Source organism: Canis lupus, chromosome 8, assembly GCF_048164855.1.
Source record: "Canis lupus baileyi chromosome 8, mCanLup2.hap1, whole genome shotgun sequence".
NCBI classification, from domain to species: domain Eukaryota; kingdom Metazoa; phylum Chordata; class Mammalia; order Carnivora; family Canidae; genus Canis; species Canis lupus.
This window is the reverse complement of record NC_132845.1, coordinates 77,999,673-78,024,135: the sequence shown is the minus strand read 5'-3', so window position 1 is coordinate 78,024,135 and position 24,463 is coordinate 77,999,673.

Below are 24,463 nucleotides of genomic sequence, written 5' to 3'. Positions count from 1 at the left end.
GGAAAAGCATGTGTAAGCATTGGGCCTGAACTCCTGTGTAACTCAGTTGAATACAGCGATTTCCAATGGCCTTCTTCAATCAGAGTGTAGCTAGGTTCCAACTACCATGTCAGAATGGGGAGCAGACAACTGCCTCCCATGCATACACACTTCAGAGAGTTGAGCTTATGGCCTGTTCATCTCCATCCAGCCTGCTGGTACCCTTTGCTTCTAAAAGGCCTAGGCTCGCTGTTTGACGGAAGTGTTGGGAGAGGTAATTGGAATCTCCCGGCACCCAAGACGAGTGCCTCCAAGCTCAATCCAGCGATTTCGTAGTAATTCCTGTGGTAGGCTGGTGCTACATACTAATTTCCATACGTGAGAAGGTAGCTGAACGCCTTGTCCAAAAGCATCTTACTTCTGAGAGTTGAGCTCACCCTCAGTCCCTCACAGTTCCACACTGCCTGCAGAGTGAGTTTCGCAGATCTTCACCAGAGACGTTTGCCAGAGGCTTCTGAGACGCAAGTTAACAATGCAGACCTGGAGGGTATCTCCAGGTGCAGTAGAGTGGTAATCTTGGAACCTCCTGACTCAGAATACTGCTACCTTCACACTGCCATAAGAATGCAGCTAGTTGAGAGCTGGCTTCAAGGAATGCTTCCCTCGGAGAGCTGAGGTCAGTGCAGAACCCTCACGCATCCTGCCTGACTGTAGGCGTAGCTGCTAATATCCTAATGTTAGTGGCTGAGAGAGGTTGTGGAAAAAGCATGTGTAAGCATTGGGCCTGAACTCCTGTGTATCTGAGTTGAATACAGCGATTTCCAAAGGCCTACTTAAATCAGACTGTAGCTAGGTTCCAACTCCCATGTCCGAGTGGGTAGCAGACATCTGCCTCCCATGCATACACACTTCTGAGAGTTGAGCTTATGGCCTGTAACCCTACCTCCTGCCTGAATCTAACTTTCGCTTCCAAAAGGCCTAGGCTCGCTGCTTCACCGAAGTGTTGGGAGAGGTAACTGGAATCTGCCGGCACACAAGACTAGTGCCTCCAAGCTCAATCCAGCGATTTCCCAGTAATTCCTGGGGTAGACTGGTGCTACATACTAAGTTCCATATGTGAGAAGGTAGCTGAACGTCTTGTCCAAAATCATCTTACTGCTGAGAGTTGAGCTCACCCTCAGTCCCTCACAGTTCCACACTGCCTGCAGAGTGAGTTTCGCACGTCTTTACCAGAGACTTTTGCCAGAGGCTTCTGAGACGCAAGTTAACAATGCAGACCTGGCGGGTATCTCAAGGTGCAGTAGAGTCGTAATCTGGGAACCTCCTGTCTCAGAATACTGTTACCTTCACCCTGCCATAAGAATGCAGCTAGTTGACAGCTGGCTTCAAGGCATGCTTCCCTGTGAGAGCTAAGGACAGGGCACAACCCTCCCGCATCCTGCTTGACTGTAGAAGGAGCTGCTAACGTCCTCATGTTAGTGGCAGGGAAAGGTCGTGAGAAAAGCATGTGGAATCGTTGTGCCTGAACCCACGTGTATCTGAGTTGAATACAGCGATTTCCAAAGTCCTTCTTCATCAGAGTGTAGCTAGGTTCCCACTCGCATGTACGAGTGGGTAGCAGACATCTGCCTCCCATGCATACACAGTTCTGAGAGTTGAGCTTATGGCCTGTAGCCCTACCTCCTGCCTGCAGCTAACTTTCGCTTCCAAAAGGCCTAGGCTCGCTGCTTCACCGAAGTGTTGGGAGAGGTAACTGGAATCTCCCGGCACACAAGTCTAGTGCCTCCAAGCTCAATCCAGCGATTTCCAAGTAATTCCTGGGGTAGACTGGTGCTACATACTAAGTTCCATATGTGAGAAGGTAGCTGAACGCCTTGTCCAAAATCATCTTACTGCTGAGAGTTGAGCTCACCCTCAGTCCCTCACAGTTCCACACTGCCTGCAGAGTGAGTTTCCCACGTCTTCACCAGAGACTTTTGCCAGAGGCCTCTGAGACGCAAGTTAACAATGCAGACCTGGACGGTATCTCCAGGTGCAGGAGAGTGGTAATCTGGGAACCTCCTTACTCAGAATACTGCTACCTTCACACTGTCATAAGAATGCAGCTAGTTGAGAGCTGGCTTCAAGGCATGCTTCCCTGTGAGAGCTGAGTACAGGGCAGAACCCTCCCGCATCCTGCCTGACTGTAGACGTACCTGCTAACCTCCTTCTGTTAGTGGCTGGGATAAGTTGTGGGAAAAGCATGTGTAAGCATTGGGCCTGAACTCCCGTGTATCTGAGTTGAATACAGCGATTTCCAACATCCTTCTTCAATAGGAGTGTAGCTAGGTTCCAACTCCCATGTCCGAGTGGGTAGCAGACATCTGCCTCCCATGCATACACACTTCTGAGAGTTGAGCTTATGGCCTGTAACCCTACATCCTGCCTGCCGCTACCTTTCGTTTCCAAAAGGCCTAGGCTCGCTGCTTGACGCAAGTGTTGGGAGAGGTAATTGGAATTTCCCGGCACACAAGACGAGTGCCTCCAAGCTCAATCAAGCGATTTCCTAGTAATTCCTGGGGTAGACTGGTGCTACATACTAAGTTCCATACGTGAGTAGGTAGTTGAACGCCTTGTCCAAAAACATCTTACTTCTGAGAGTTGAGCTCACCCTCAGTCCCTCACAGTTCCACACTGCCTGCAGAGTGAGTTTCACAGGTCTTCACCACAGACGTTTGCCACAGGCTTCTGAGACGCAAGTTAACAATGCAGACCTGGAGGGTATCTCCAGGTGCAGTAGGGTGGTAATCTTGGAACCTCCTGACTCAGAATACTGCTACCTTCACACTGCCATAAGAATGCTGCCTGTTGAGAGCTGGCTTCTAGGCATGCTTTCCTGGGAGTGCTGAGGAAAGGGCAGAACCCTCCCGCATCCTGCCTGACTGTAGGCGTAGCTGCTAACATCCTAATGTTAGTGGCTGAGAGAGGTTGCGGAAAAGCATGTGTAAGCATTGGGCCTGAACTCCTGTGTATCTGAGTTGAATACAGTGATTTCCAATGGCCTACTTCAATCAGAGTGTAGCTAAGTTCCAACTCCCATGTCAGAATGGGTAGCAGACATCTGCCTCCCATGCATACACACTTCAGAGAGTTGAGCTGATAGCCTGTTCATCTCCATCCAGCCTGCTGGTACCCTTTGCTTCTAAAAGGCCTAGGCTCGCTGTTTGACGGAAGTGTTGGGAGAGGTAATTGGAATCTCCCGGCACCCAAGACGAGTGCCTCCAAGCTCAATCAAGCGATTTCGTAGTAATTCCTGTGGTAGGCTGGTGCTACATACTAAGTTCCATATGTGAGAAGGTAGCTGAACGCCTTGTCCAAAAGCATCTTACTTCTGAGAGTTGAGCTCACCCTCAGTCCCTCACAGTTCCACACTGCCTGCAGAGTGAGTTTCGCAGATCTTCACCAGAGACGTTTGCCAGAGGCTTCTGAGACGCAAGTTAACAATGCAGACCTGGAGGGTATCTCCAGGTGCAGTAGAGTGGTAATCTTGGAACCTCCTGACTCAGAATACTGCTACCTTCACACTGCCATAAGAATGCAGCTAGTTGAGAGCTGGCTTCAAGGAATGCTTCCCTCGGAGAGCTGAGGTCAGTGCAGAACTCTCACGCATCCTGCCTGACTATAGGCGTAGCTGCTAATATCCTAATGTTAGTGGCTGAGAGAGGTTGTGGAAAAAGCATGTGTAAGCATTGGGCCTGAACTCCTGTGTATCTGAGTTGAATACAGCGATTTCCAAAGGCCTACTTAAATCAGACTGTAGCTAGGTTCCAACTCCCATGTCCGAGTGGGTAGCAGACATCTGCCTCCCATGCATACACACTTCTGAGAGTTGAGCTTATGGCCTGTAACCCTACCTCCTGCCTGAATCTAACTTTCGCTTCCAAAAGGCCTAGGCTCGCTGCTTCACCGAAGTGTTGGGAGAGGTAACTGGAATCTGCCGGCACACAAGACTAGTGCCTCCAAGCTCAATCCAGCGATTTCCCAGTAATTCCTGGGGTAGACTGGTGCTACATACTAAGTTCCATATGTGAGAAGGTAGCTGAACGTCTTGTCCAAAATCATCTTACTGCTGAGAGTTGAGCTCACCCTCAGTCCCTCACAGTTCCACACTGCCTGCAGAGTGAGTTTCGCACGTCTTTACCAGAGACTTTTGCCAGAGGCTTCTGAGACGCAAGTTAACAATGCAGACCTGGCGGGTATCTCAAGGTGCAGTAGAGTCGTAATCTGGGAACCTCCTGTCTCAGAATACTGTTACCTTCACCCTGCCATAAGAATGCAGCTAGTTGACAGCTGGCTTCAAGGCATGCTTCCCTGTGAGAGCTAAGGACAGGGCACAACCCTCCCGCATCCTGCTTGACTGTAGAAGGAGCTGCTAACGTCCTCATGTTAGTGGCAGGGAAAGGTCGTGAGAAAAGCATGTGGAATCGTTGTGCCTGAACTCCCGTGTATCTGAGTTGAATACAGCGATTTCCAAAGTCCTTTTCATCAGAGTGTAGCTAGGTTCCCACTCGCATGTACGAGTGGGTAGCAGACATCTGCCTCCCATGCATACACAGTTCTGAGAGTTGAGCTTATGGCCTGTAGCCCTACCTCCTGCCTGCAGCTAACTTTCGCTTCCAAAAGGCCTAGGCTCGCTGCTTCACCGAAGTGTTAGGAGAGGTAACTGGAATCTCCCGGCACACAAGTCTAGTGCCTCCAAGCTCAATCCAGCGATTTCCAAGTAATTCCTGGGGTAGACTGGTGCTACATACTAAGTTCCATATGTGAGAAGGTAGCTGAACGCCTTGTCCAAAATCATCTTACTGCTGAGAGTTGAGCTCACCCTCAGTCCCTCACAGTTCCACACTGCCTGCAGAGTGAGTTTCCCACGTCTTCACCAGAGACTTTTGCCAGAGGCCTCTGAGACGCAAGTTAACAATGCAGACCTGGAGGGTATCTCCAGGTGCAGTAGAGTGGTAATCTGGGAACCTCCTTACTCAGAATACTGCTACCTTCACACTGTCATAAGAATGCAGCTAGTTGAGAGCTGGCTTCAAGGCATGCTTCCCTGTGAGAGCTGAGGACAGGGCAGAACCCTCCCGCATCCTGCCTGACTGTAGACGTACCTGCTAACCTCCTTCTGTTAGTGGCTGGGATAGGTTGTGGGAAAAGCATGTGTAAGCATTGGGCCTGAACTCCCGTGTATCTGAGTTGAATACAGCGATTTCCAACATCCTTCTTCAATAGGAGTGTAGCTAGGTTCCAACTCCCATGTCCGAGTGGGTAGCAGACATCTGCCTCCCATGCATACACACTTCTGAGAGTTGAGCTTATGGCCTGTAACCCTACATCCTGCCTGCCGCTACCTTTCGTTTCCAAAAGGCCTAGGCTCGCTGCTTGACGCAAGTGTTGGGAGAGGTAATTGGAATTTCCCGGCACACAAGACGAGTGCCTCCAAGCTCAATCAAGCGATTTCCTAGTAATTCCTGGGGTAGACTGGTGCTACATACTAAGTTCCATACGTGAGTAGGTAGTTGAACGCCTTGTCCAAAAACATCTTACTTCTGAGAGTTGAGCTCACCCTCAGTCCCTCACAGTTCCACACTGCCTGCAGAGTGAGTTTCACACGTCTTCACCACAGACGTTTGCCACAGGCTTCTGAGACGCAAGTTAACAATGCAGACCTGGAGGGTATCTCCAGGTGCAGTAGGGTGGTAATCTTGGAACCTCCTGACTCAGAATACTGCTACCTTCACACTGCCATAAGAATGCTGCCTGTTGAGAGCTGGCTTCTAGGCATGCTTTCCTGGGAGTGCTGAGGAAAGGGCAGAACCCTCACGCATCCTGCCTGACTGTAGGCGTAGCTGCTAACATCCTAATGTTAGTGGCTGAGAGAGGTTGCGGGAAAAGCATGTGTAAGCATTGGGCCTGAACTCCTGTGTATCTGAGTTGAATACAGTGATTTCCAATGGCCTACTTCAATCAGAGTGTAGCTAAGTTCCAACTCCCATGTCAGAATGGGTAGCAGACATCTGCCTCCCATGCATACACACTTCAGAGAGTTGAGCTGATAGCCTGTTCATCTCCATCCAGCCTGGTGGTACCCTTTGCTTCTAAAAGGCCTAGGCTCGCTGTTTGACGGAAGTGTTGGGAGAGGTAATTGGAATCTCCCGGCACCCAAGACGAGTGCCTCCAAGCTCAATCAAGCGATTTCGTAGTAATTCCTGTGGTAGGCTGGTGCTACATACTAAGTTCCATACGTGAGAAGGTAGCTGAACGCCTTGTCCAAAAGCATCTTACTTCTGAGAGTTGAGCTCACCCTCAGTCCCTCACAGTTCCACACTGCCTGCAGAGTGAGTTTCGCAGATCTTCACCAGAGACGTTTGCCAGAGGCTTCTGAGACGCAAGTTAACAATGCAGACCTGGAGGGTATCTCCAGGTGCAGTAGAGTGGTAATCTTGGAACCTCCTGACTCAGAATACTGTTACCTTCACACTGCCATAAGAATGCAGCTAGTTGAGAGCTGGCTTCAAGGAATGCTTCCCTCGGAGAGCTGAGGTCAGTGCAGAACTCTCACGCATCCTGCCTGACTGTAGGCGTAGCTGCTAATATCCTAATGTTAGTGGCTGAGAGAGGTTGTGGAAAAAGCATGTGTAAGCATTGGGCCTGAACTCCTGTGTATCTGAGTTGAATACAGCGATTTCCAAAGGCCTACTTAAATCAGACTGTAGCTAGGTTCCAACTCCCATGTCCGAGTGGGTAGCAGACATCTGCCTCCCATGCATACACACTTCTGAGAGTTGAGCTTATGGCCTGTAACCCTACCTCCTGCCTGAATCTAACTTTCGCTTCCAAAAGGCCTAGGCTCGCTGCTTCACCGAAGTGTTGGGAGAGGTAACTGGAATCTGCCGGCACACAAGACTAGTGCCTCCAAGCTCAATCCAGCGATTTCCCAGTAATTCCTGGGGTAGACTGGTGCTACATACTAAGTTCCATATGTGAGAAGGTAGCTGAACGTCTTGTCCAAAATCATCTTACTGCTGAGAGTTGAGCTCACCCTCAGTCCCTCACAGTTCCACACTGCCTGCAGAGTGAGTTTCGCACGTCTTTACCAGAGACTTTTGCCAGAGGCTTCTGAGACGCAAGTTAACAATGCAGACCTGGCGGGTATCTCAAGGTGCAGTAGAGTCGTAATCTGGGAACCTCCTGTCTCAGAATACTGTTACCTTCACCCTGCCATAAGAATGCAGCTAGTTGACAGCTGGCTTCAAGGCATGCTTCCCTGTGAGAGCTAAGGACAGGGCACAACCCTCCCGCATCCTGCTTGACTGTAGAAGGAGCTGCTAACGTCCTCATGTTAGTGGCAGGGAAAGGTCGTGAGAAAAGCATGTGGAATCGTTGTGCCTGAACTCCCTTGTATCTGAGTTGAATACAGCGATTTCCAAAGTCCTTTTCATCAGAGTGTAGCTAGGTTCCCACTCGCATGTACGAGTGGGTAGCAGACATCTGCCTCCCATGCATACACAGTTCTGAGAGTTGAGCTTATGGCCTGTAGCCCTACCTCCTGCCTGCAGCTAACTTTCGCTTCCAAAAGGCCTAGGCTCGCTGCTTCACCGAAGTGTTAGGAGAGGTAACTGGAATCTCCCGGCACACAAGTCTAGTGCCTCCAAGCTCAATCCAGCGATTTCCAAGTAATTCCTGGGGTAGACTGGTGCTACATACTAAGTTCCATATGTGAGAAGGTAGCTGAACGCCTTGTCCAAAATCATCTTACTGCTGAGAGTTGAGCTCACCCTCAGTACCTCACAGTTCCACACTGCCTGCAGAGTGAGTTTCCCACGTCTTCACCAGAGACTTTTGCCAGAGGCCTCTGAGACGCAAGTTAACAATGCAGACCTGGAGGGTATCTCCAGGTGCAGTAGATTGGTAATCTGGGAACCTCCTTACTCAGAATACTGCTACCTTCACACTGTCATAAGAATGCAGCTAGTTGAGAGCTGGCTTCAAGGCATGCTTCCCTGTGAGAGCTGAGGACAGGGCAGAACCCTCCCGCATCCTGCCTGACTGTAGACGTACCTGCTAACCTCCTTCTGTTAGTGGCTGGGATAGGTTGTGGGAAAAGCATGTGTAAGCATTGGGCCTGAACTCCCGTGTATCTGAGTTGAATACAGCGATTTCCAACATCCTTCTTCAATAGGAGTGTAGCTAGGTTCCAACTCCCATGTCCGAGTGGGTAGCAGACATCTGCCTCCCATGCATACACACTTCTGAGAGTTGAGCTTATGGCCTGTAACCCTACATCCTGCCTGCCGCTACCTTTCGTTTCCAAAAGGCCTAGGCTCGCTGCTTGACGCAAGTGTTGGGAGAGGTAATTGGAATTTCCCGGCACACAAGACGAGTGCCTCCAAGCTCAATCAAGCGATTTCCTAGTAATTCCTGGGGTAGACTGGTGCTACATACTAAGTTCCATACGTGAGTAGGTAGTTGAACGCCTTGTCCAAAAACATCTTACTTCTGAGAGTTGAGCTCACCCTCAGTCCCTCACAGTTCCACACTGCCTGCAGAGTGAGTTTCACAGGTCTTCACCACAGACGTTTGCCACAGGCTTCTGAGACGCAAGTTAACAATGCAGACCTAGAGGGTATCTCCAGGTGCAGTAGGGTGGTAATCTTGGAACCTCCTGACTCAGAATACTGCTACCTTCACACTGCCATAAGAATGCTGCCTGTTGATAGCTGGCTTCTAGGCATGCTTTCCTGGGAGTGCTGAGGAAAGGGCAGAACCCGCACGCATCCTGCCTGACTGTAGGCGTAGCTGCTAACATCCTAATGTTAGTGGCTGAGAGAGGTTGCGGGAAAAGCATGTGTAAGCATTGGGCCTGAACTCCTGTGTATCTGAGTTGAATACAGTGATTTCCAATGGCCTACTTCAATCAGAGTGTAGCTAAGTTCCAACTCCCATGTCAGAATGGGTAGCAGACATCTGCCTCCCATGCATACACACTTCAGAGAGTTGAGCTGATAGCCTGTTCATCTCCATCCAGCCTGCTGGTATCCTTTGCTTCTAAAAGGCCTAGGCTCGCTGTTTGACGGAAGTGTTGGGAGAGGTAATTGGAATCTCCCGGCACCCAAGACGAGTGCCTCCAAGCTCAATCAAGCGATTTCGTAGTAATTCCTGTGGTAGGCTGGTGCTACATACTAAGTTCCATACGTGAGAAGGTAGCTGAACGCCTTGTCCAAAAGCATCTTACTTCTGAGAGTTGAGCTCACCCTCAGTCCCTCACAGTTCCACACTGCCTGCAGAGTGAGTTTCGCAGATCTTCACCAGAGACGTTTGCCAGAGGCTTCTGAGACGCAAGTTAACAATGCAGACCTGGAGGGTATCTCCAGGTGCAGTAGAGTGGTAATCTTGGAACCTCCTGACTCAGAATACTGCTACCTTCACACTGCCATAAGAATGCAGCTAGTTGAGAGCTGGCTTCAAGGAATGCTTCCCTCGGAGAGCTGAGGTCAGTGCAGAACCCTCACGCATCCTGCCTGACTGTAGGCGTAGCTGCTAATATCCTAATGTTAGTGGCTGAGAGAGGTTGTGGAAAAAGCATGTGTAAGCATTGGGCCTGAACTCCTGTGTATCTGAGTTGAATACAGCGATTTCCAAAGGCCTACTTAAATCAGACTGTAGCTAGGTTCCAACTCCCATGTCCGAGTGGGTAGCAGACATCTGCCTCCCATGCATACACACTTCTGAGAGTTGAGCTTATGGCCTGTAACCCTACCTCCTGCCTGAATCTAACTTTCGCTTCCAAAAGGCCTAGGCTCGCTGCTTCACCGAAGTGTTGGGAGAGGTAACTGGAATCTGCCGGCACACAAGACTAGTGCCTCCAAGCTCAATCCAGCGATTTCCCAGTAATTCCTGGGGTAGACTGGTGCTACATACTAAGTTCCATATGTGAGAAGGTAGCTGAACGTCTTGTCCAAAATCATCTTACTGCTGAGAGTTGAGCTCACCCTCAGTCCCTCACAGTTCCACACTGCCTGCAGAGTGAGTTTCGCACGTCTTTACCAGAGACTTTTGCCAGAGGCTTCTGAGACGCAAGTTAACAATGCAGACCTGGCGGGTATCTCAAGGTGCAGTAGAGTCGTAATCTGGGAACCTCCTGTCTCAGAATACTGTTACCTTCACCCTGCCATAAGAATGCAGCTAGTTGACAGCTGGCTTCAAGGCATGCTTCCCTGTGAGAGCTAAGGACAGGGCACAACCCTCCCGCATCCTGCTTGACTGTAGAAGGAGCTGCTAACGTCCTCATGTTAGTGGCAGGGAAAGGTCGTGAGAAAAGCATGTGGAATCGTTGTGCCTGAACTCCCTTGTATCTGAGTTGAATACAGCGATTTCCAAAGTCCTTTTCATCAGAGTGTAGCTAGGTTCCCACTCGCATGTACGAGTGGGTAGCAGACATCTGCCTCCCATGCATACACAGTTCTGAGAGTTGAGCTTATGGCCTGTAGCCCTACCTCCTGCCTGCAGCTAACTTTCGCTTCCAAAAGGCCTAGGCTCGCTGCTTCACCGAAGTGTTAGGAGAGGTAACTGGAATCTCCCGGCACACAAGTCTAGTGCCTCCAAGCTCAATCCAGCGATTTCCAAGTAATTCCTGGGGTAGACTGGTGCTACATACTAAGTTCCATATGTGAGAAGGTAGCTGAACGCCTTGTCCAAAATCATCTTACTGCTGAGAGTTGAGCTCACCCTCAGTACCTCACAGTTCCACACTGCCTGCAGAGTGAGTTTCCCACGTCTTCACCAGAGACTTTTGCCAGAGGCCTCTGAGACGCAAGTTAACAATGCAGACCTGGAGGGTATCTCCAGGTGCAGTAGATTGGTAATCTGGGAACCTCCTTACTCAGAATACTGCTACCTTCACACTGTCATAAGAATGCAGCTAGTTGAGAGCTGGCTTCAAGGCATGCTTCCCTGTGAGAGCTGAGGACAGGGCAGAACCCTCCCGCATCCTGCCTGACTGTAGACGTACCTGCTAACCTCCTTCTGTTAGTGGCTGGGATAGGTTGTGGGAAAAGCATGTGTAAGCATTGGGCCTGAACTCCCGTGTATCTGAGTTGAATACAGCGATTTCCAACATCCTTCTTCAATAGGAGTGTAGCTAGGTTCCAACTCCCATGTCCGAGTGGGTAGCAGACATCTGCCTCCCATGCATACACACTTCTGAGAGTTGAGCTTATGGCCTGTAACCCTACATCCTGCCTGCCGCTACCTTTCGTTTCCAAAAGGCCTAGGCTCGCTGCTTGACGCAAGTGTTGGGAGAGGTAATTGGAATTTCCCGGCACACAAGACGAGTGCCTCCAAGCTCAATCAAGCGATTTCCTAGTAATTCCTGGGGTAGACTGGTGCTACATACTAAGTTCCATACGTGAGTAGGTAGTTGAACGCCTTGTCCAAAAACATCTTACTTCTGAGAGTTGAGCTCACCCTCAGTCCCTCACAGTTCCACACTGCCTGCAGAGTGAGTTTCACAGGTCTTCACCACAGACGTTTGCCACAGGCTTCTGAGACGCAAGTTAACAATGCAGACCTAGAGGGTATCTCCAGGTGCAGTAGGGTGGTAATCTTGGAACCTCCTGACTCAGAATACTGCTACCTTCACACTGCCATAAGAATGCTGCCTGTTGATAGCTGGCTTCTAGGCATGCTTTCCTGGGAGTGCTGAGGAAAGGGCAGAACCCTCACGCATCCTGCCTGACTGTAGGCGTAGCTGCTAACATCCTAATGTTAGTGGCTGAGAGAGGTTGCGGGAAAAGCATGTGTAAGCATTGGGCCTGAACTCCTGTGTATCTGAGTTGAATACAGTGATTTCCAATGGCCTACTTCAATCAGAGTGTAGCTAAGTTCCAACTCCCATGTCAGAATGGGTAGCAGACATCTGCCTCCCATGCATACACACTTCAGAGAGTTGAGCTGATAGCCTGTTCATCTCCATCCAGCCTGCTGGTACCCTTTGCTTCTAAAAGGCCTAGGCTCGCTGTTTGACGGAAGTGTTGGGAGAGGTAATTGGAATCTCCCGGCACCCAAGACGAGTGCCTCCAAGCTCAATCAAGCGATTTCGTAGTAATTCCTGTGGTAGGCTGGTGCTACATACTAAGTTCCATACGTGAGAAGGTAGCTGAACGCCTTGTCCAAAAGCATCTTACTTCTGAGAGTTGAGCTCACCCTCAGTCCCTCACAGTTCCACACTGCCTGCAGAGTGAGTTTCGCAGATCTTCACCAGAGACGTTTGCCAGAGGCTTCTGAGACGCAAGTTAACAATGCAGACCTGGAGGGTATCTCCAGGTGCAGTAGAGTGGTAATCTTGGAACCTCCTGACTCAGAATACTGCTACCTTCACACTGCCATAAGAATGCAGCTAGTTGAGAGCTGGCTTCAAGGAATGCTTCCCTCGGAGAGCTGAGGTCAGTGCAGAACCCTCACGCATCCTGCCTGACTGTAGGCGTAGCTGCTAATATCCTAATGTTAGTGGCTGAGAGAGGTTGTGGAAAAAGCATGTGTAAGCATTGGGCCTGAACTCCTGTGTATCTGAGTTGAATACAGCGATTTCCAAAGGCCTACTTAAATCAGACTGTAGCTAGGTTCCAACTCCCATGTCCGAGTGGGTAGCAGACATCTGCCTCCCATGCATACACACTTCTGAGAGTTGAGCTTATGGCCTGTAACCCTACCTCCTGCCTGAATCTAACTTTCGCTTCCAAAAGGCCTAGGCTCGCTGCTTCACCGAAGTGTTGGGAGAGGTAACTGGAATCTGCCGGCACACAAGACTAGTGCCTCCAAGCTCAATCCAGCGATTTCCCAGTAATTCCTGGGGTAGACTGGTGCTACATACTAAGTTCCATATGTGAGATGGTAGCTGAACGTCTTGTCCAAAATCATCTTACTGCTGAGAGTTGAGCTCACCCTCAGTCCCTCACAGTTCCACACTGCCTGCAGAGTGAGTTTCGCACGTCTTTACCAGAGACTTTTGCCAGAGGCTTCTGAGACGCAAGTTAACAATGCAGACCTGGCGGGTATCTCAAGGTGCAGTAGAGTCGTAATCTGGGAACCTCCTGTCTCAGAATACTGTTACCTTCACCCTGCCATAAGAATGCAGCTAGTTGACAGCTGGCTTCAAGGCATGCTTCCCTGTGAGAGCTAAGGACAGGGCACAACCCTCCCGCATCCTGCTTGACTGTAGAAGGAGCTGCTAACGTCCTCATGTTAGTGGCAGGGAAAGGTCGTGAGAAAAGCATGTGGAATCGTTGTGCCTGAACCCACGTGTATCTGAGTTGAATACAGCGATTTCCAAAGTCCTTCTTCATCAGAGTGTAGCTAGGTTCCCACTCGCATGTACGAGTGGGTAGCAGACATCTGCCTCCCATGCATACACAGTTCTGAGAGTTGAGCTTATGGCCTGTAGCCCTACCTCCTGCCTGCAGCTAACTTTCGCTTCCAAAAGGCCTAGGCTCGCTGCTTCACCGAAGTGTTGGGAGAGGTAACTGGAATCTCCCGGCACACAAGTCTAGTGCCTCCAAGCTCAATCCAGCGATTTCCAAGTAATTCCTGGGGTAGACTGGTGCTACATACTAAGTTCCATATGTGAGAAGGTAGCTGAACGCCTTGTCCAAAATCATCTTACTGCTGAGAGTTGAGCTCACCCTCAGTCCCTCACAGTTCCACACTGCCTGCAGAGTGAGTTTCCCACGTCTTCACCAGAGACTTTTGCCAGAGGTCTCTGAGACGCAAGTTAACAATGCAGACCTGGAGGGTATCTCCAGGTGCAGTAGAGTGGTAATCTGGGAACCTCCTTACTCAGAATACTGCTACCTTCACACTGTCATAAGAATGCAGCTAGTTGAGAGCTGGCTTCCAGGCATGCTTCCCTGTGAGAGCTGAGGATAGGGCAGAACCCTCCCGCATCCTGCCTGACTGTAGACGTACCTGCTAACCTCCTTATGTTAGTGGCTGGGATAGGTTGTGGGAAAAGCATGTGTAAGCATTGGGCCTGAACTCCCGTGTATCTGAGTTGAATACAGCGATTTCCAACATCCTTCTTCAATAGGAGTGTAGCTAGGTTCCAACTCCCATGTCCGAGTGGGTAGCAGACATCTGCCTCCCATGCATACACACTTCTGAGAGTTGAGCTTATGGCCTGTAACCCTACATCCTGCCTGCCGCTACCTTTCGTTTCCAAAAGGCCTAGGCTCGCTGCTTGACGCAAGTGTTGGGAGAGGTAATTGGAATCTCCCGGCACACAAGACGAGTGCCTCCAAGCTCAATCAAGCGATTTCCTAGTAATTCCTGGGGTAGACTGGTGCTACATACTAAGTTCCATACGTGAGTAGGTAGTTGAACGCCTTGTCCAAAAACATCTTACTTCTGAGAGTTGAGCTCACCCTCAGTCCCTCACAGTTCCACACTGCCTGCAGAGTGAGTTTCACAGGTCTTCACCACAGACGTTTGCCACAGGCTTCTGAGACGCAAGTTAACAATGCAGACCTGGAGGGTATCTCCAGGTGCAGTAGAGTGGTAATCTTGGAACCTCCTGACAGAATACTGCTACCTTCACACTGCCAAAAGAATGCTCCCTGTTGAGAGCTGGCTTCTGGCATGCTTTCCTGGGAGTGCTGAGGAAAGGGCAGAACCCTCACGCATCCTGCCTGACTGTAGGCGTAGCTGCTAACATCCTAATGTTAGTGGCTGAGAGAGGTTGCGGGAAAAGCATGTGTAAGCATTGGGCCTGAACTCCTGTGTATCTGAGTTGAATACAGTGATTTCCAATGGCCTACTTCAATCAGAGTGTAGCTAAGTTCCAACTCCCATGTCAGAATGGGTAGCAGACATCTGCCTCCCATGCATACACACTTCTGAGAGTTGAGCTGATAGCCTGTTCCTCAACATCCAGCCTGCTGGTACCCTTCGCTTCTAAAACGCCTAGGCTCGCTGTTTGACGGAAGTGTTGGGAGAGGTAATTGGAATCTCCCGGCACACAACACTAGTGCCTACAAGCTCAATCCAGCGATTTCCCAGTAATTCCTGGGGTAGACTGGTGCTACATACTAAGTTCCATATGTGAGAAGGTAGCTGAACGCCTTGTCCAAAATCATCTTACTGCTGAGAGTTGAGCTCACCCTCAGTCCCTCACAGTCCACACTGCCTGCAGAGTGAGTTTCGCAGATCTTCACCAGAGACTTTTGCCAGAGGCCTCTGAGACGCAAGTTAAAAATGCAGACCTGGAGGGTATCTCCAGGTGCAGTAGAGTGGTAATCTGGGAACCTCCTTACTCAGAATACTTCTACCTTCACACTGCCATAAGAATGCAGCTAGTTGAGAGCTGGTTTCAAGGAATGCTTCCCTCGGAGAGCTGAGGTCAGGGCAGAACCCTCACGCATCCGGCCTGACTGTAGGTGTAGCTGCTAATATCCTAATGTTAGTGGCTGAGAGAGGATGTGGAAAAAGCATGTGTAAGCTTTGGGCCTGAACTCCTGTGTATCTGAGTTGAATACAGCGATTTCCAAAGGCCTACTTAAATCACACTGTAGCTAAGTTCCAACTCCCATGTCAGAATGGGTAGCAGACATCTGCCTCCCATGCATACACACTTCTGAGAGTTGAGCTGATAGCCTGTTCAACTCCATCCAGCCTGCTGGTACCCTTTGCTTCTAAAAGGCCTAGGCTCGCTGTTTGACGGAAGTGTTGGGAGAGGTAATTGGAATCTCCCGGCACCCAAGACGAGTGCCTCCAAGCTCAATCAAGCGATTTCGTAGTAATTCCTGTGGTAGGCTGGTGCTACATACTAAGTTCCATATGTGAGAAGGTAGCTGAACGCCTTGTCCAAAAGCATCTTACTGCTGAGAGTTGAGCTCACCCTCAGTCCCTCACAGTTCCACACTGCCTGCAGAGTGAGTTTCCCACGTCTTCACCAGAGACTTTTGCCAGAGGCCTCTGAGACGCAAGTTAACAATGCAGACCTGGACGGTATCTCCAGGTGCAGGAGAGTGGTAATCTGGGAACCTCCTTACTCAGAATACTGCTACCTTCACACTGTCATAAGAATGCAGCTAGTTGAGAGCTGGCTTCAAGGCATGCTTCCCTGTGAGAGCTGAGTACAGGGCAGAACCCTCCCGCATCCTGCCTGACTGTAGACGTACCTGCTAACCTCCTTCTGTTAGTGGCTGGGATAAGTTGTGGGAAAAGCATGTGTAAGCATTGGGCCTGAACTCCTGTGTATCTGAGTTGAATACAGTGATTTCCAATGGCCTACTTCAATCAGAGTGTAGCTAAGTTCCAACTCCCATGTCAGAATGGGTAGCAGACATCTGCCTCCCATGCATACACACTTCAGAGAGTTGAGCTGATAGCCTGTTCATCTCCATCCAGCCTGATGGTACCCTTTGCTTCTAAAAGGCCTAGGCTCGCTGTTTGACGGAAGTGTTGGGAGAGGTAATTGGAATCTCCCGGCACCCAAGACGAGTGCCTCCAAGCTCAATCAAGCGATTTCGTAGTAATTCCTGTGGTAGGCTGGTGCTACATACTAAGTTCCATACGTGAGAAGGTAGCTGAACGCCTTGTCCAAAAGCATCTTACTTCTGAGAGTTGAGCTCACCCTCAGTCCCTCACAGTTCCACACTGCCTGCAGAGTGAGTTTCGCAGATCTTCACCAGAGACGTTTGCCAGAGGCTTCTGAGACGCAAGTTAACAATGCAGACCTGGAGGGTATCTCCAGGTGCAGTAGAGTGGTAATCTTGGAACCTCCTGACTCAGAATACTGCTACCTTCACCCTGCCATAAGAATGCAGCTAGTTGAGAGCTGGCTTCAAGGAATGCTTCCCTCGGAGAGCTGAGGTCAGTGCAGAACCCTCACGCATCCTGCCTGACTGTAGGCGTAGCTGCTAATATCCTAATGTTAGTGGCTGAGAGAGGTTGTGGAAAAAGCATGTGTAAGCATTGGGCCTGAACTCCTGTGTTTCTGAGTTGAATACAGCGATTTCCAAAGGCCTACTTAAATCAGACTGTAGCTAGGTTCCAACTCCCATGTCCGAGTGGGTAGCAGACATCTGCCTCCCATGCATACACACTTCTGAGAGTTGAGCTTATGGCCTGTAACCCTACCTCCTGCCTGAATCTAACTTTCGCTTCCAAAAGGCCTAGGCTCGCTGCTTCACCGAAGTGTTGGGAGAGGTAACTGGAATCTGCCGGCACACAAGACTAGTGCCTCCAAGCTCAATCCAGCGATTTCCCAGTAATTCCTGGGGTAGACTGGTGCTACATACTAAGTTCCATATGTGAGAAGGTAGCTGAACGTCTTGTCCAAAATCATCTTACTGCTGAGAGTTGAGCTCACCCTCAGTCCCTCACAGTTCCACACTGCCTGCAGAGTGAGTTTCGCACGTCTTTACCAGAGACTTTTGCCAGAGGCTTCTGAGACGCAAGTTAACAATGCAGACCTGGCGGGTATCTCAAGGTGCAGTAGAGTCGTAATCTGGGAACCTCCTGTCTCAGAATACTGTTACCTTCACCCTGCCATAAGAATGCAGCTAGTTGACAGCTGGCTTCAAGGCATGCTTCCCTGTGAGAGCTAAGGACAGGGCACAACCCTCCCGCATCCTGCTTGACTGTAGAAGGAGCTGCTAACGTCCTCATGTTAGTGGCAGGGAAAGGTCGTGAGAAAAGCATGTGGAATCGTTGTGCCTGAACCCACGTGTATCTGAGTTGAATACAGCGATTTCCAAAGTCCTTCTTCATCAGAGTGTAGCTAGGTTCCCACTCGCATGTACGAGTGGGTAGCAGACATCTGCCTCCCATGCATACACAGTTCTGAGAGTTGAGCTTATGGCCTGTAGCCCTACCTCCTGCCTGCAGCTAACTTTCGCTTCCAAAAGGCCTAGGCTCGCTGCTTCACCGAAGTGTTGGGAGAGGTAACTGGAATCTCCCGGCACACAAGTCTAGTGCCTCCAAGCTCAATCCAGCGATTTCCAAGTAATTCCTGGGGTAGACTGGTGCTACATACTAAGTTCCATATGTGAGAAGGTAGCTGAACGCCTTGTCCAAAATCATCTTACTGCTGAGAGTTGAGCTCACCCTCAGTCCCTCACAGTTCCACACTGCCTGCAGAGTGAGTTTCCCACGTCTTCACCAGAGACTTTTGCCAGAGGCCTCTGAGACGCAAGTTAACAATGCAGACCTGGAGGGTATCTCCAGGTGCAGTAGAGTGGTAATCTGGGAACCTCCTTACTCAGAATACTGCTACCTTCACACTGTCATAAGAATGCAGCTAGTTGAGAGCTGGCTTCAAGGCATGCTTCCCTGTGAGAGCTGAGGACAGGGCAGAACCCTCCCGCATCCTGCCTGACTGTAGACGTACCTGCTAACCTCCTTCTGTTAGTGGCTGGGATAAGTTGTGGGAAAAGCATGTGTAAGCATTGGGCCTGAACTCCCGTGTATCTGAGTTGAATACAGCGATTTCCAACATCCTTCTTCAATAGGAGTGTAGCTAGGTTCCAACTCCCATGTCCGAGTGGGTAGCAGACATCTGCCTCCCATGCATACACACTTCTGAGAGTTGAGCTTATGGCCTGTAACCCTACATCGTGCCTGCCGGTACCTTTCGCTTACAAAAGGCCTAGGCTCGCTTCTTGACGCAAGTGTTGGGAGAGGTAAGTGGAATCCCGGCACACAAGACGAGTGCCTCCAAGCTCAATCAAGCGATTTCCTAGTAATTCCTGGGGTAGACTGGTGCCACATACTAAGTTCCATACGTGAGTAGGTAGTTGAACGCCTTGTCCAAAAACATCTTACTTCTGAGAGTTGAGCTCACCCTCAGTCCCTCACAGTTCCACACTGCCTGCAGAGTGAGTTTCCCACGTCTTCACCAGAGACGTTTGCCAGAGGCCTCTGAGACGCAAGTTAACAATGCAGACCTGGAGGGTATCTCCAGGAGCAGTAGAGTGGTAATTTCGGAACCAACATACTCAGAATACTGCTATCTTCACACTGTCATAAGAATGCAGCTAGTTGAGAGCTGGCTTCTAGGCATGCTTCCCTGTGAGAGCTGAGGACAGGGCAGAACCCTCTCGCATCCTGCCTGACTGTAGACGTACCTGCTAACCTCCTTATGTTAGTGGCTGGGATAGGTTGTGGGAAAAGCATGTGTAAGCATTGGGCCTGAACTCCCGTGTATCTGAGTTGAATACAGCGATTTCAAACATCCTTCTTCAATAGGAGTGTAGCTAGGTCCCAACTCCCATGTCCGAGTGGGTAGCAGACATCTGCCTCCCATGCATACACACTTCTGAGAGTTGAGCTTATGGCGTGTAACCCTACCTCCTGCCTGCATCTACCTTTCGCTTCCAAAAGGCCTAGGCTCCCTGCTTCACCGAAGTGTTTTGAGAGGTAACTGGAATCTCCTTGCACACAGGACTAGTGCCTCCAAGCTGAATCCAGCGATTTCCCAGTAATTCCTGGGGTAGACTGGTGCTACATACTAAGTTCCATATGTGAGAAGGTAGCTGAACGCCTTGTCCACAATCATCTTACTGCTGAGAGTTGAGCTCACCCTCAGTCTCTCACAGTTCCACACTGCTTGCAGAGTGAGTTTCCCACGTCTTCACCAGAGACTTTTGCCAGAGGCCTCTGAGACGCAAGTTAACAATACAGACCTGGAGAGTAACTCCAGGTGCAGTAGAGTGGTAATCTGGGAACCTCCTTACTCAGAATACTGCTACCTTCACACTGTCATAAGAATGCAGCTAGTTGAGAGCTGGCTTCTAGTCATGCTTCCCTGTGAGAGCTGAGGACAGGGCAGAACCCTCCCGCATCCTGCCTGACTATAGACGTACCTGCTAACCTCCTTATGTTAGTGGCTGGGATAGGTTGTGGGAAAAGCATGTGTAAGCATTGGGCCTGAAGTCCCATGTATCTGAGTTGAATACAGCGATTTCCAACATCCTTCTTCAATAGGAGTGTAGCTAGGTTCCAACTCCCATGTCCGAGTGGGTAGCAGACATCTGCCTCCCATGCATACACACTTCTGAGAGTTGAGCTTATGGCCTGTAACCCTACCTCCTGCCTGAATCTAACTTTCGCTTCCAAAAGGCCTAGGCTCGCTGCTTCACCGAAGTGTTGGGAGAGGTAACTGGAATCTGCCGGCACACAAGACTAGTGCCTCCAAGCTCAATCCAGCGATTTCCCAGTAATTCCTGGGGTAGACTGGTGCTACATACTAAGTTCCATATGTGAGAAGGTAGCTGAACGTCTTGTCCAAAATCATCTTACTGCTGAGAGTTGAGCTCACCCTCAGTCCCTCACAGTTCCACACTGCCTGCAGAGTGAGTTTCGCACGTCTTTACCAGAGACTTTTGCCAGAGGCTTCTGAGACGCAAGTTAACAATGCAGACCTGGCGGGTATCTCAAGGTGCAGTAGAGTCGTAATCTGGGAACCTCCTGTCTCAGAATACTGTTACCTTCACCCTGCCATAAGAATGCAGCTAGTTGACAGCTGGCTTCAAGGCATGCTTCCCTGTGAGAGCTAAGGACAGGGCACAACCCTCCCGCATCCTGCTTGACTGTAGAAGGAGCTGCTAACGTCCTCATGTTAGTGGCAGGGAAAGGTCGTGAGAAAAGCATGTGGAATCGTTGTGCCTGAACCCACGTGTATCTGAGTTGAATACAGCGATTTCCAAAGTCCTTCTTCATCAGAGTGTAGCTAGGTTCCCACTCGCATGTACGAGTGGGTAGCAGACATCTGCCTCCCATGCATACACAGTTCTGAGAGTTGAGCTTATGGCCTGTAGCCCTACCTCCTGCCTGCAGCTAACTTTCGCTTCCAAAAGGCCTAGGCTCGCTGCTTCACCGAAGTGTTGGGAGAGGTAACTGGAATCTCCCGGCACACAAGTCTAGTGCCTCCAAGCTCAATCCAGCGATTTCCAAGTAATTCCTGGGGTAGACTGGTGCTACATACTAAGTTCCATATGTGAGAAGGTAGCTGAACGCCTTGTCCAAAATCATCTTACTGCTGAGAGTTGAGCTCACCCTCAGTCCCTCACAGTTCCACACTGCCTGCAGAGTGAGTTTCCCACGTCTTCACCAGAGACTTTTGCCAGAGGCCTCTGAGACGCAAGTTAACAATGCAGACCTGGAGGGTATCTCCAGGTGCAGTAGAGTGGTAATCTGGGAACCTCCTTACTCAGAATACTGCTACCTTCACACTGTCATAAGAATGCAGCTAGTTGAGAGCTGGCTTCAAGGCATGCTTCCCTGTGAGAGCTGAGGACAGGGCAGAACCCTCCCGCATCCTGCCTGACTGTAGACGTACCTGCTAACCTCCTTCTGTTAGTGGCTGGGATAAGTTGTGGGAAAAGCATGTGTAAGCATTGGGCCTGAACTCCCGTGTATCTGAGTTGAATACAGCGATTTCCAACATCCTTCTTCAATAGGAGTGTAGCTAGGTTCCAACTCCCATGTCCGAGTGGGTAGCAGACATCTGCCTCCCATGCATACACACTTCTGAGAGTTGAGCTTATGGCCTGTAACCCTACATCGTGCCTGCCGGTACCTTTCGCTTACAAAAGGCCTAGGCTCGCTTCTTGACGCAAGTGTTGGGAGAGGTAAGTGGAATCCCGGCACACAAGACGAGTGCCTCCAAGCTCAATCAAGCGATTTCCTAGTAATTCCTGGGGTAGACTGGTGCTACATACTAAGTTCCATACGTGAGTAGGTAGTTGAACGCCTTGTCCAAAAACATCTTACTTCTGAGAGTTGAGCTCACCCTCAGTCCCTCACAGTTCCACACTGCCTGCAGAGTGAGTTTCCCACGTCTTCACCAGAGACGTTTGCCAGAGGCCTCTGAGACGCAAGTTAACAATGCAGACCTGGAGGGTATCTCCAGGAGCAGTAGAGTGGTAATTTCGGAACCAACATACTCAGAATACTGCTATCTTCACACTGTCATAAGAATGCAGCTAGTTGAGAGCTGGCTTCTAGGCATGCTTCCCTGTGAGAGCTGAGGACAGGGCAGAACCCTCTCGCATCCTGCCTGACTGTAGACGTACCTGCTAACCTCCTTATGTTAGTGGCTGGGATAGGTTGTGGGAAAAGCATGTGTAAGCATTGGGCCTGAACTCCCGTGTATCTGAGTTGAATACAGCGATTTCAAACATCCTTCTTCAATAGGAGTGTAGCTAGGTCCCAACTCCCATGTCCGAGTGGGTAGCAGACATCTGCCTCCCATGCATACACACTTCTGAGAGTTGAGCTTATGGCGTGTAACCCTACCTCCTGCCTGCATCTACCTTTCGCTTCCAAAAGGCCTAGGCTCCCTGCTTCACCGAAGTGTTTTGAGAGGTAACTGGAATCTCCTTGCACACAGGACTAGTGCCTCCAAGCTGAATCCAGCGATTTCCCAGTAATTCCTGGGGTAGACTGGTGCTACATACTAAGTTCCATATGTGAGAAGGTAGCTGAACGCCTTGTCCACAATCATCTTACTGCTGAGAGTTGAGCTCACCCTCAGTCTCTCACAGTTCCACACTGCTTGCAGAGTGAGTTTCCCACGTCTTCACCAGAGACTTTTGCCAGAGGCCTCTGAGACGCAAGTTAACAATACAGACCTGGAGAGTAACTCCAGGTGCAGTAGAGTGGTAATCTGGGAACCTCCTTACTCAGAATACTGCTACCTTCACACTGTCATAAGAATGCAGCTAGTTGAGAGCTGGCTTCTAGTCATGCTTCCCTGTGAGAGCTGAGGACAGGGCAGAACCCTCCCGCATCCTGCCTGACTATAGACGTACCTGCTAACCTCCTTATGTTAGTGGCTGGGATAGGTTGTGGGAAAAGCATGTGTAAGCATTGGGCCTGAAGTCCCATGTATCTGAGTTGAATACAGCGATTTCCAACATCCTTCTTCAATAGGAGTGTAGCTAGGTTCCAACTCCCATGTCCGAGTGGGTAGCAGACATCTGCCTCCCATGCATACACACTTCTGAGAGTTGAGCTTATGGCCTGTAACCCTACATCGTGCCTGCCGGTACCTTTCGCTTCCAAAAGGCCTAGGCTCAATTCTTGACGCAGGTGTTGGGAGAGGTAAGTGGAATCTCCCGGCACACAAGACGAGTGCCTCCAAGCTCAATCCAGCGATTTCCATGTAATTCCTGGGGTAGACTGGTGCTACATACTAAGTTCCATATGTGAGAAGGTAGCTGAACGCCTTGTCCACAATCATCTTACTGCTGAGAGTTGAGCTCACCCTCAGTCTCTCAGAGTCCACACTGCTTGCAGAGTGAGTTTCCCACGTCTTCACCAGAGACTTTTGCCAGAGGCTTCTGAGACGCAAGTTAACAATACAGACCTGGAGAGTATCTCCAGGTGCAGTAGAGTGGTAATCTGGGAACCTCCTTACTCAGAATACTGCTACCTTCACCCTGACATAAGAATGCAGCTAGTTGACAGCTGGCTTCTAGGCATGCTTCCCTGGGAGAGATGAGGACAGGGCAGAACCCTCCCGCTTCCTGCCTGACTGTAGGCGTGGTTGCTAACATCCTAAAGTGAGTGGCTGAGAGAGGTTGCGGGAAAAGCATGTGTAAGCATTGGGCCTGAACTCCTGTGTAACTGAGTTGAATACAGCGATTTCCAATGGCCTTCTTCAATAAGAGTGTAGCTAGGTTCCAACTCCCATGTCAGAATGGGGAGCAGACATCTGCCTCCCATGCATACACACTTCTGAGAGTTGAGCTTATGGCCTGTAACCCTACCTCCTGCCTGCAGCTAACTTTCGCTTCCAAAAGGCCTAGGCTCGCTGCTTGACGCAAGTGTTGGGAGAGGTAATTGGAATCTCCCGGCACACAAGACGAGTGCCTCTAAGCTCAATCAAGCGATTTCCTAGTAATTCCTGGGGTAGACTGGTGCTACATACTAAGTTCCATACGTGAGTAGGTAGTTGAACGCCTTGTCCAAAAACATCTTACTTCTGAGAGTTGAGCTCACCCTCAGTCCCTCACAGTTCCACACTGCCTGCAGAGTGAGTTTCACAGGTCTTCACCACAGACGTTTGCCACAGGCTTCTGAGACGCAAGTTAACAATGCAGACCTGGAGGGTATCTCCAGGTGCAGTAGAGTGGTAATCTTGGAACCTCCTGACTCAGAATACTGCTACCTTCACACTGCCATAAGAATGCAGCTAGTTGAGAGCTGGCTTCTAGGCATGCTTCCCTGGGAGAGCTGAGGACAGGGCAGAACCCTCCCGCATCCTGCCTGACTGTAGGCGTGGTTGCTAACATCCTAAAGTGAGTGGCTGAGAGAGGTTGCGGGAAAAGCATGTGTAAGCATTGGGCCTGAACTCCTGTGTAACTGAGTTGAATACAGCGATTTCCAATGGCCTTCTTCAATCAGAGTGTAGCTAGGTTCCAACTACCATGTCAGAATGGGGAGCAGACAA